Source organism: Carlito syrichta, unplaced genomic scaffold (assembly GCF_000164805.1).
Source record: "Carlito syrichta isolate Samal-C Ts95f unplaced genomic scaffold, Tarsius_syrichta-2.0.1 Scaffold64590, whole genome shotgun sequence".
NCBI lineage: Eukaryota > Metazoa > Chordata > Mammalia > Primates > Tarsiidae > Carlito > Carlito syrichta.
The window spans coordinates 110385-120673 of NW_007008686.1; positions in this window are offsets into that span (position 1 = coordinate 110385).

Sequence of the window (10289 nt, forward strand, 5' to 3'; positions counted from 1 at the left end):
ATGATAATGGCATAATAGGAGAAACAACAAATACACGAGGATGAGAAAGAACTCCTCTCCAACACTAGGTCTAGTCTGAGTTGCATAACGGTGGACAAATTAGTCACATCTGAGCCTCTGTGTGCGCAAACTGAAAATGGGGTCATGACCAGTTATCTCATAAGACTGGAGGATTTGATGAAATGGTATGTTGTGAATTGGGGGAATCCATGAACTGGGATAAAACATAGAGAGTTTAGGACAAGATTGAAGCAAGCTGGCAGGCTGTGGCCCAACGAGGCCTATAGACAAATGAGGTTTTGTGGTTTTGTTGGTTTCTTGGAGTACTCATACCTTTTAAAGTCAGATATAAACCTTTTAAAAAATTAGAATGCTTCCCATGAAAGTCTGGGTTTTGAAAGGTCAGAACTTCAGAAAAAAAATTGGGCCTGCTTTCTTCTTGGCAACAATTGACTGGGACTTTAGAAGTAGCTGCCCCGTTGCACTGGGTCAGCTCCACTTGTTTCTGCTAGCTGCTGGCTCCCATTAGCTTTTAGGACCACAGCTCCCATGCTGGATGTGATTCCAGGGACCTTGCTGCAGAAGGCAAAAATCAGAACATCTGGTCTAATGCGATTGCAGGTAATCACGAAAATATTTGCACCAAACCATTGGAACTGAGATTCTCCCAGAACTTCTGAAATACATGGTTTCTGGAATAATGTGATGGTAGGGGGTACAGGGTGAAGGTAGGAACAGGATGGAGACTAGAATTTTAGGTTGGGGCCAACTCAGTAATTCTGCAACAGTCACTCAGACCTCGACGACCTAGTCAATGCAGCTTTCACAACAACATGAGCTTTAGTTTTCAGTTTCTAGGAGTCTATAAGTTCCTTCTTGCCCTGTTTCCTCTTATCTTATCAAAACACAATTTCAGCAGCTAGAGAATGCAGGTAGGTAGGGGCCCCTCTGTCTGCTGATTCCTTCCATATGTGTGTTATTTCATTTTCCAAGGGGTCCTAGGGTTTGGGAAAACTACTTGTCCAGTGTAATCACCTATGAGCTAGTATAAACTCAAGCTTTGCTGCAATTTATTAGTCACTGACACGCCACAAAGAAAAGGAGTTTAAAGAAACTAAGAAAACAGCCATTTTAGATTCTAATCTGAGTTTCATTTGCACTTGTTTGGGGTTTAAAAAATAGCAGATCTCTTTCTATCAGCATTCATGCAACATCCTGCAGAGCGATATTTTAAAGCAGACATGGCTTAGATGAACTCACATTTCCAAAACAGGCCCGGAATGGGTTACAGCAGCAAACCTCTGGCCCCCAGGAATATCGGTATTTGAAGCCCTCTCACGAGAAATCAAAGCATCGGGTCTGTCTTAGTCTTGGTCTGTAAATTCCAGATTCCCCAGAACATCTTTTAGAGGTGGAGAGTTGGTATGTTCCAGAGCAAATGAATGTCTTTTCTGCAATCCAAACAGCCATCACGTTAATGCTGAGTCGTTTCTTAAAAATCTCCAACCCTTTCCTTTTAAATGGAGGGACTTGTAGGCCCAGAGGGAGATTCATTCATTCAGCAGGCCACCAAGCCCTCATTCGCTGTGACACTGTGGCATAGTAAGAGAGGAACTCTTGCCCTCATGGAGTTTCAAGACTGATGGATGAGACAGATGCATAATAAATAAATGTAAGGCAAGAACTGGAATCAGTACTGTAGAGCAGTATATCAGAGATGTGTTTGATCTGGGCTGGTGGGAGGTGCTGGAGGACGTGACAACTAAGCAGAGATGAGTAGGCATGAGTTAGGCAAAGCAAGAGACCTGCCAGAGTTAAGATACTTGACTTCTGTGCAGTGGCTGAGGGAATGCTCTGTGTGGTGTTCTCTTTCTTCCCCTTCACCCCATCAATACCCTCTTCTCAACTACTTTATTTATTCATATTATTATTTTTTATGTTCATATGGTTTCTTTTTTATTTTAAAGATGTGGGATACAATTCAGGATTAGGTATACAAGTAGTCATTGTACAGGTAGAGTTTGGGCCTCCTTTGGTCTCCACTTTGCCTGGTTTGAGAACATGTACCCTTATTGATGTTACGTGACCCCTCCCTCCCCTGGCAGTGTTCTGCTACTGCCAATCCCTTTCTTAAAGTATTATGGTAAATGTTCAGGGTTCACTTATGAGTGAGAACATGTGGTATTCAGTTCTTTGTTTCTGGGTTAGATCACAGAGTATTATAGACTCTAAATCCATCCAAGTTGCTACAAAGTCCATAATTTTTACCTTCTTTATGGTTGCATAATATTCCATCAAGTATATATACCACATTTTTAAAAATTGAGTCCAGTTTTGATGGACAACATGATTGATTCCATGTTTTTCCTATTGTGAATAGTGCTGCAATAAACGTGTGTGCAGATACCTTTCTTGTAGAGTGATTTAAGTTCCTCTGGGTATATTCCCAGTAGGGGGATTGCTGGGTCATATGGAAAATCAATTTCCAGTTCTTTTAGAAATTGCCACACTGTTTCCATAGAGGTTGAACTTGTTTGCATTCCCACAAGCAGTGTAGAAACGTTCCTTTTCTCTGCATTCTTGCCAGCATCTGTTTGTTTTATTAATGATGGCCGTTCTTACTGGGGTTAGGTGCTATCTCAATGTGGTCTTGATTTGAATTTCTCTGTTGATTAGTGAGGCTGAGCTTTTTTCACGTGTCTGTTGGCTGCCTGTATATCTTCTTTTAAGAAGTGTCTACTAATGTCTTCTGCCCACTTTTTAATGGGGCTATTCATTTTTTTCCTTTTGGCACATTTGAGTTCCTTGTAGATCCTGGATGTTAGGCCTTGGTCAGATATACAGTTAGCAATTTTTTTTTCCCATTCTGTGGTCTGTCTCCCCACTCTCTTGATGGTTTCTTTTGCTTTGGAGACAATAATTTCCAGTTTAGTGAGGTCCTGCTTGTCTATCTTATCTCTTATGGCATGGACACCTGAGGTTTTTGATCAGTAATTGGATGTCTACTCCAATTTCCGTAAGTGTATCTCCTGTGTTTTCTAAGATTCTTATAGTTTGAGGTTTTATGTTTAGGTCTTTGATCCCTTTAGAGTTAATTTTTGTGTATGGTGATAGGTAGGGATCCCATTTCAATCTTCTGCATGTGGTCAGCCAATTTTCCCAGCACCATTTACTGAATAGATTCTCCTCTCCCCAGAGGAGAATTGTTGTTGTTGGAGGCTTTGTTGAAGATGAGTTGGTTGAGAAATTGAGGCTTTGCTTCCAAAATCTCTATGCTGTTCCATTGGTCTATATGCCTGTTCTAGTAGCAATACCAGGCTGTTTTGATTATTGTAACCTTATAGTAAAGTTTAAAATCTAGAAGTGTGATATCTCCTGCTTTGTTTCTTTTGTTGAGGATTTTTTTGGCTATTTATTGTTTTTTATGTTTCCATATGAATTTCTGTATTGTTGTTTCCAGGTCTGAGTAGAATGAGGTTGGTAATTGAATTGGTATAGCATTGAATCTGTAGATTGCCTTTGGTAGGATGGACATCTAATCAATGTTGATTCTTTCTATCCACGAGCATGGAATATTTTTCCATTCGTTTGTGTCTTCTTGGATTTTTTTTGAGCAGTGTTTTGTAGTTTTAATTGTATAGGTTTCTCTCTTCTCTGGTTAGGAAGATGCCGAGGTATTTCATTTTGTGTGTGTGTGTGTGTGTGTGTGTGTGTGTGTGTGTGTGTGTGTGTCTCTATTGTGAATGGGATTGTGCTTTTTATTTGTTGGCTTGCCTATTTATTGTTGATGTATAAGAATGTGACTGTCTTTTGCACATTTATTTTGTGCACTGAGACTTTGCCAAAGTCCTTTATCAGTGCAAGGAGGTTTCTGACAGATCAGATTCTCTTAGATTTTTGAGGTATAGGATCATATTGTCAAAAGATATATGCAAAGAGGGTAACTTAACTTCCTCTTTTCCGATTTAGTTACCCCTGATTTCCTTCTCTTATCTATTTGCTCTAGCTAGGACTTCCAACACAATGTTAAACAGGAGGGGTGAGAGCGAGCAGTCGTGTCTTTTTCTGGTTTTCAGGGGAAATGCTTCCAGTTTCTGTCCATTTAGCAATACGCTGGCTGTAGGTTTACTGTAGATGGTGCTTACCATTTTGAGTTCTGTTCTGTGAAGGTGTTCAAGGGTTTTTATCAAGAAGGAATGCTGGATTTTATGAAAAGCTTTCTCTGTATCTAAAGATATAGTCATGTAGTTCTTGTTTTTATAGCTATTGATGTATTTAATTGCATTTATGGTCTTGCAGAGATATTGAACTAGCTCTGCATCCCAGGAATGAAGCCTCCTTGGTCATGATGGATGATTTTTGAGATGTGTTGATTTGCTTGACTCTTGTTGAGAATTTTTGCATCTATGTTCATCAGGGATATTTGCCTGTAGTTTTCTTTATTTTTGTTGTTGTTTGATCTTTACCTGGTTTGGGTATCAGTGTGGTGTTAGCTTCATAAAATGATTTGGGAAGAGTATCATCTTTCTCAATTGCCAGAATACTTTCAATAGGGTTGGTATCAGCTCCTCTTTGTATGCTTTGTAGAGTTCCACTGGAGAGCCGTCTGGTCCAGGGCTTTCTTTTGTAAGTAGTTTTCTTATGACGGAGTCAATTTCCTGAGTTGTTATTGGTCTATTTAATGTCTTAATGTGTTTTTGTTTCAACCCTGAGAGGCTGTTAGATGTCAGAAAGTTCTTGTTTCAATTAGGTTATCAAGTTTGTTTCTATACAGGTGAGCATAGTAGTCTCTGATAATCTTTTATGTTTTTTTAGGACCAGTTGTGATTTGATCTTTTGTGTTTCTGATTGTGTTTATTTGGGCTTTCCTCTCTTTTTCTTTTCCTCTCTTTTTCATTCTGGCTCTGGGTCAATCAATCTTGTTTATTCTTTCAAAGAACCAGCTTTTGGTTTTGTTGATTTTTTTCTATGATATTTTTGTCTTCTATGTCCTGTATTTGGACTTTTATTTTGGTGATCTGAATTCTGCTAAAGTTAGAGTTTTGGTGGTCTTACCTTGCCACCTCCCTTAGATGATTTGTTAGACTGCTAACTTGTGACCTTTCCATTTTCTTGAAGTGTGTTTGTAGATATATAAATGCCCCTCTTAGAACTGTTTTCATGGCATCCCAGAGGTTTTGGTAAGATGGTTCTTCATTTTCATTTGTTTCCATGGAAATTTTAATTTCTGTTTTGCTTTCTGTGTTCTGTGTTGATCCAGAAGTCACTCAGCATCATGCAGTTTGGTGTCCATTTCTTTGTGGGTTTCATGGGAATTTTGTTGGTGTTGATTTTTATTGTTCTTCCATTGTGGTCTGAGAAGATGCATGGCAGTATTTTGAGCGTATGAACTTTGTTTATGCTTGATTATGGCCAATGATGTGATCAATCTTGGAGTACATTCTATGTGGTGATGAGTAGAATGGATATTCTGTGGATATTGGGTGGATTGTTCTGTAGGTATCTATTAAGTCTGTTTGGTCAAGCATCAAGTTCAGGTTCTGGATCTCTTTGTTAATTTTTTGCCTCAATGATCTATCTAAGGTTGTTAGTGAGGTATTTAATTCCCTATGATAGTGTTAGAGTCAATGTCTTTATTTAGTTTACTTAGTAGTTGGTTTATAAATGCTGGTGCTCCTGTGCTGGGTGCATATATGTTTAGGATGGACCTTTCTTGTTGCTCGATTGAACATTTTATCATTATGTAGTATCCTTTTGTATCTTTTTAAAATTTTGATAACTTAAAGGTTGCTTTGTCTGATATTAAGATCATGATTCCTGCCTTCTTTTGTGATCCATTTGCCTGGAAATTCATTTTTCATCCTCTAACTTTGAGTTTGTGTGCATTACTTGTGGTGAGATGAGTTTCCTGGATGCAACCAATTATTGGGTCATGTTTGTTTTTTTTTTATTCAGTTTGCCATTCTGTGTCTTTTCAGTGGTACATTTAATCCATTCATGTTCAGGATGATTATTGAAATATGAATGTATATCCCCATCATGAGGTTCTTATAAAATTTATTCTTGTCTGTTTGTTTTCTTTTATCTTTTGAGTTGATGTGTGAGTGTGTGTTCATGTTTGCAGTCATGATGTACTCTCTGTTGATCCTGTGTTCACCTGTTCTCTTGGGAAGCATGTGGTCATTCCATTTTTTCTTTCTTCTGTGCTTAATACCTTTTTAAGCATCTCTAGCAAAGCTTGTTTGGAAGCTGCATGATCTCTTAGGGATTGAATGTCTGGGAAGGATTCTAATTTTCCATCATTGATGAAGCTGAGTTTGTCTGGGTAGGAAATTCTTGGTTGAAATTTTTTATCCTTGGGCACTTTGAAAATTGGACTCCAGTTCCTTCTAGCTTGTAGTATTTCTGCCAATAGGTGTGCTGCTATTCTGATTGGTCTTCTCCGGTAGGTAGTCTGATCTTTCTCTCTTGCTGACTTTAGAATTTTTTCTTTTGTACTTACTTTGTGTAGGCAAATTACTATGTGTCTAGGGGTTGGCCTTCTCATTTGATGTCGTGTTTTGATGGTCACATCTCTGGTAAAAATGGGGAAAATTTTCTCGGATAACTTCCTTGCATTCTTGCTCTAAGATGTTCTCTGCTTCCCTTTCTTCTTCTGGGATAACAATCAGGCATAGGTTCAGCCTCTTGATATAATCACACATCTCTTGGAGTCTTTGTTCTTTCTTTTTGAGTTTTCTATGTTTTTTGCAGATTGGATTAATTCCATGTGTTTTGGTCTTCAAGCTCTGAGATTCTTTCTTCTGTTTGATTAATTCTGCTTCCTATGCTTGTCATCTTATTATTTATTTCCTGGATGAAGTTTTTTTTATGGCCATAATCTCTGTTACAAGTTATTTCAGTGTTGCATCTTGTCTTTCTTGGGTCTTATTCATTCTTTTCATCCATTCTTAATCCCAGTGTATTCTGGGGCCAGTCGTTGGTGACTGTTTGGGCTCTGAGGTGTGATTTTTCAGACATTGTCTCTTTGGTATACTGGGAATTACCTATGGTCTTCCATTGACATTGATTTTTCCACATTTTTGACAGATCTTTTTTCTTTTCTCTTAGTTTCAGTATTCAGTGGCAGTGAGAGGGGCTCTGACTTCTGATGTTTGCTTGGTCCTCTATTCTTTCTTGATCAGGGCTCTGAATTTGTTCTGTTTTGAAACAGGGCTGGAGGTAGGAAGCTTAGTTGTCTCTTGTAGTTTTGAGAGTCAAATAAGGTGGAGGATGGGGAACTAGGATTCAGAAACTACTTGCAAATCACAATGTTCACTGACTGGGGTATGGGTTCCCTGAGACTCCTACCACCACTCTGTATGATGATTCAATGGGTACATGTGTGTACCTCTTGAGTCCAAGATAGATAAACAACCATGAAGAGAACAGAGAAAAGTAGAATGAAATAGGAAAGACAAAAAAATAATAAAATAAAAAAGCAAACAAACAAAAATCCCACAGGACAACAAGAGAAGAAACCAAAGCAAAAACCAATAAAACACACACATACAAAATGAAACCAACAGGAAAAACAAAATAATCCCCCTCCAAAAAAAACAGGAAAACTGAACACACACACCCACCCTGCTCAACACAAAATAAAAGGAGAAGAAAAAAAATGAAAAAGAGGAGAGGAATGTACATTGAACACTCACACATATAGTCACTCACACATTACACTATAAAACAAAAAAACAAAGCGAAAGGTGAACACTAAATCATTCACATATACACATAAACAGAAAACAAAAAAAGAAAGAAGAAAGAAAAGAGAAAAAAGAAGAAAGAAAAAGAGAAAGGGGGAATGTAAATTGAACCCTCACACATACATTCACACACAAAGAAAAAAGAAAGAAAAATGTTTTAAAAAAAATTCTGGGCACTAAATGCCCTCTTGTGGCAGGTTTTGTAATTGTTCCTCTCAGCTGCTCACAGGTAAGCCCCTCTACTGTCTCCTTCAGAGTTGTGGCCACATTCACAAACTCCCCAGTGCCCAGTCCAGGGAAGAAAGAGGGGGCGGTAGGGGTGGGTGGGGTATGACCAGGGGAATCCTTGTGGGGAGTGGAGAACTGTGGGATTGTCTCCTCCCCAGGTACTGGCAGGTGGTGCCCCAGTCAGGCTTATCCTGGAATAGAGTCCTCCTATTGCAGCTGACGTCCAGGCCCTGCCTGGGTTCGTCTCTTTCAGTCATGCTCCAGCTATGTGGATCTGTTGTTCAGAGGATTGTTGGCAAGGAGGGGGTTGGGTCAGCTTCGGACTCACTGCTGATCTCTTTGGGTGTCTTCCTCATCCTTTTCTAGTGGCACTCTATGTCCCGTGGCTGAATCCAGGTACGGTGTGGGGCTCTTGAGACTCAGCACTCATCCTGTCCCTCCAAAGTTTGTGTTTTCAAGATAGTCCCTCTGAGTCACAATCAGCCCCTGAGTAGTTAACCTGCCAAGTCACAGAAATTGCGTCTGTTGCTCCATGGTGAGCAAGTCAGACCACTTCCCTGACCAATTTTCAAGATGGTGGCAGGGTTCCTCTTTCATCTTCTCCAGTGGGTCTCTGCCTCTGGTTCCCTTGCTGGGCTCCCTCTGCAGTTCTTGCTGTCAATGTCCAGCCAGGAGCTACAGAGGTGAGGCAGAGACTGGAGCTGACAGCTTCTTCCTGGAAAAGGGTTTTGCTTTTAAAAAATGGTGCTTGGCTTCTGTGCTCAGGGAAGTACTAGGGACCAAGCAGAGCAGCTGTGGCACCAGCCACTTCACCAGGAGAGCACTGGCCACTTGCTCCTGAGTCCCCACTCAGTCAGTCACTCACACGACCACTTACTCAAAGACACGTGCAAAATTGTCCATATATACACTCACTCACTCACACAAGGACTTACATAGTCTGACTGGCTCTGCTGCCATTTTCCCTTTCTCATCTATTTTTTTTTTTTTGAGTTGCAACCTCACTTTGTTGCCTAGGCTGGAGTGCAGTGACACGATCATGGCTCATAGCAGCCTCAACATCCTGGGCTCAGGCAATCCATCCACCTCAACCTCCTGAGTAGCTGGGATGGCTGGCAGATGCATGCCACCATGCCCCACTAATTTTGATTTTTTTTTTTTTTTGTAGAGTTCTCATCATGTTGTTCAGGCTGGTCTTGAACTCCTGGCCTCAAGTGATCCTCCCGCCTCAGCCTCCCAAAGTACTGGATTACAAATGTTCTCACCTCTGATTATATCTAAATAGTTTTGTGCAAGGCACTATCCTAGGCACTGCAAATACTTTACTAATTTTGTTCCAAAGTCCGGTCTCTGTCATAGACTATGATTGCTGAAATTTCGACTTTGTCATACTTATTTGCTTACTTTCTGGTAGAAATGCTAATTAACATAAAATCTTCCAAAAGATTTTCAAATCTTCCAGATCTGTAACAAAAAAGAAAAAGGAGAAACTCCATGACTAATTGAACTTGAAATAAATGTTTTTACATTTTAGATTGGTTGCTAGAGATGTCAGTGATCAACAAAATGATATGCAGAATGCTCCCATTATGTTCCTCTCACTCATTTTGCTATATGGGATTAAACTAACCGGAAAATATAAACAACTGGACCTTTGACGGGAGGCACCTGGATATCTTGGCCCCATTTTAGATCACTGAATGCTTCATTAGTGAGACTGTTAACAAGATTAAACAAATGTTTCTGCTAAATCAGCTGTAGTCAAAATCATATTGCTTTTGGCCAAAGACATCACAAGCATACAGAGCAAAGGGCAGATATTTTGTATTTAAATAATAATGTTGAAACAATCACATTCAAAGAGTTGTATTAACCTTGCTTAAGGAATTAGGTCCAAAAAAACAATCCACCCGTTTTATTGTTATTTTTAACATAATGCTAGGAATAGTCTTGGGTCTCATTTTAGGAGAAATTGATATAAAGGATGTACATATCAATATTTATATATCAAATGTGTACATATCAATATCTGATAATATTCCTGAGATTATACATACTGGTTAAAATCACCGTAAGAAAACTAGTCATAATTCCAAATTCCCAGTAGATTTAAAGTTAATGTAGTATGATACAAATAAAATTGATATTCCTAGTTGTCCAGTCTTAGAATGTCACATTTAAGAAAAAAATCAGCAATTATTTTCCACATTTTAGAAGTACTGCAAAGATGCAAAAGGAAGAGATTCTATATGTGACATATTGCCACATGTTCTAAAGTTTTTTTTTTCCATTTCTCTCTCACATGTACAGAAG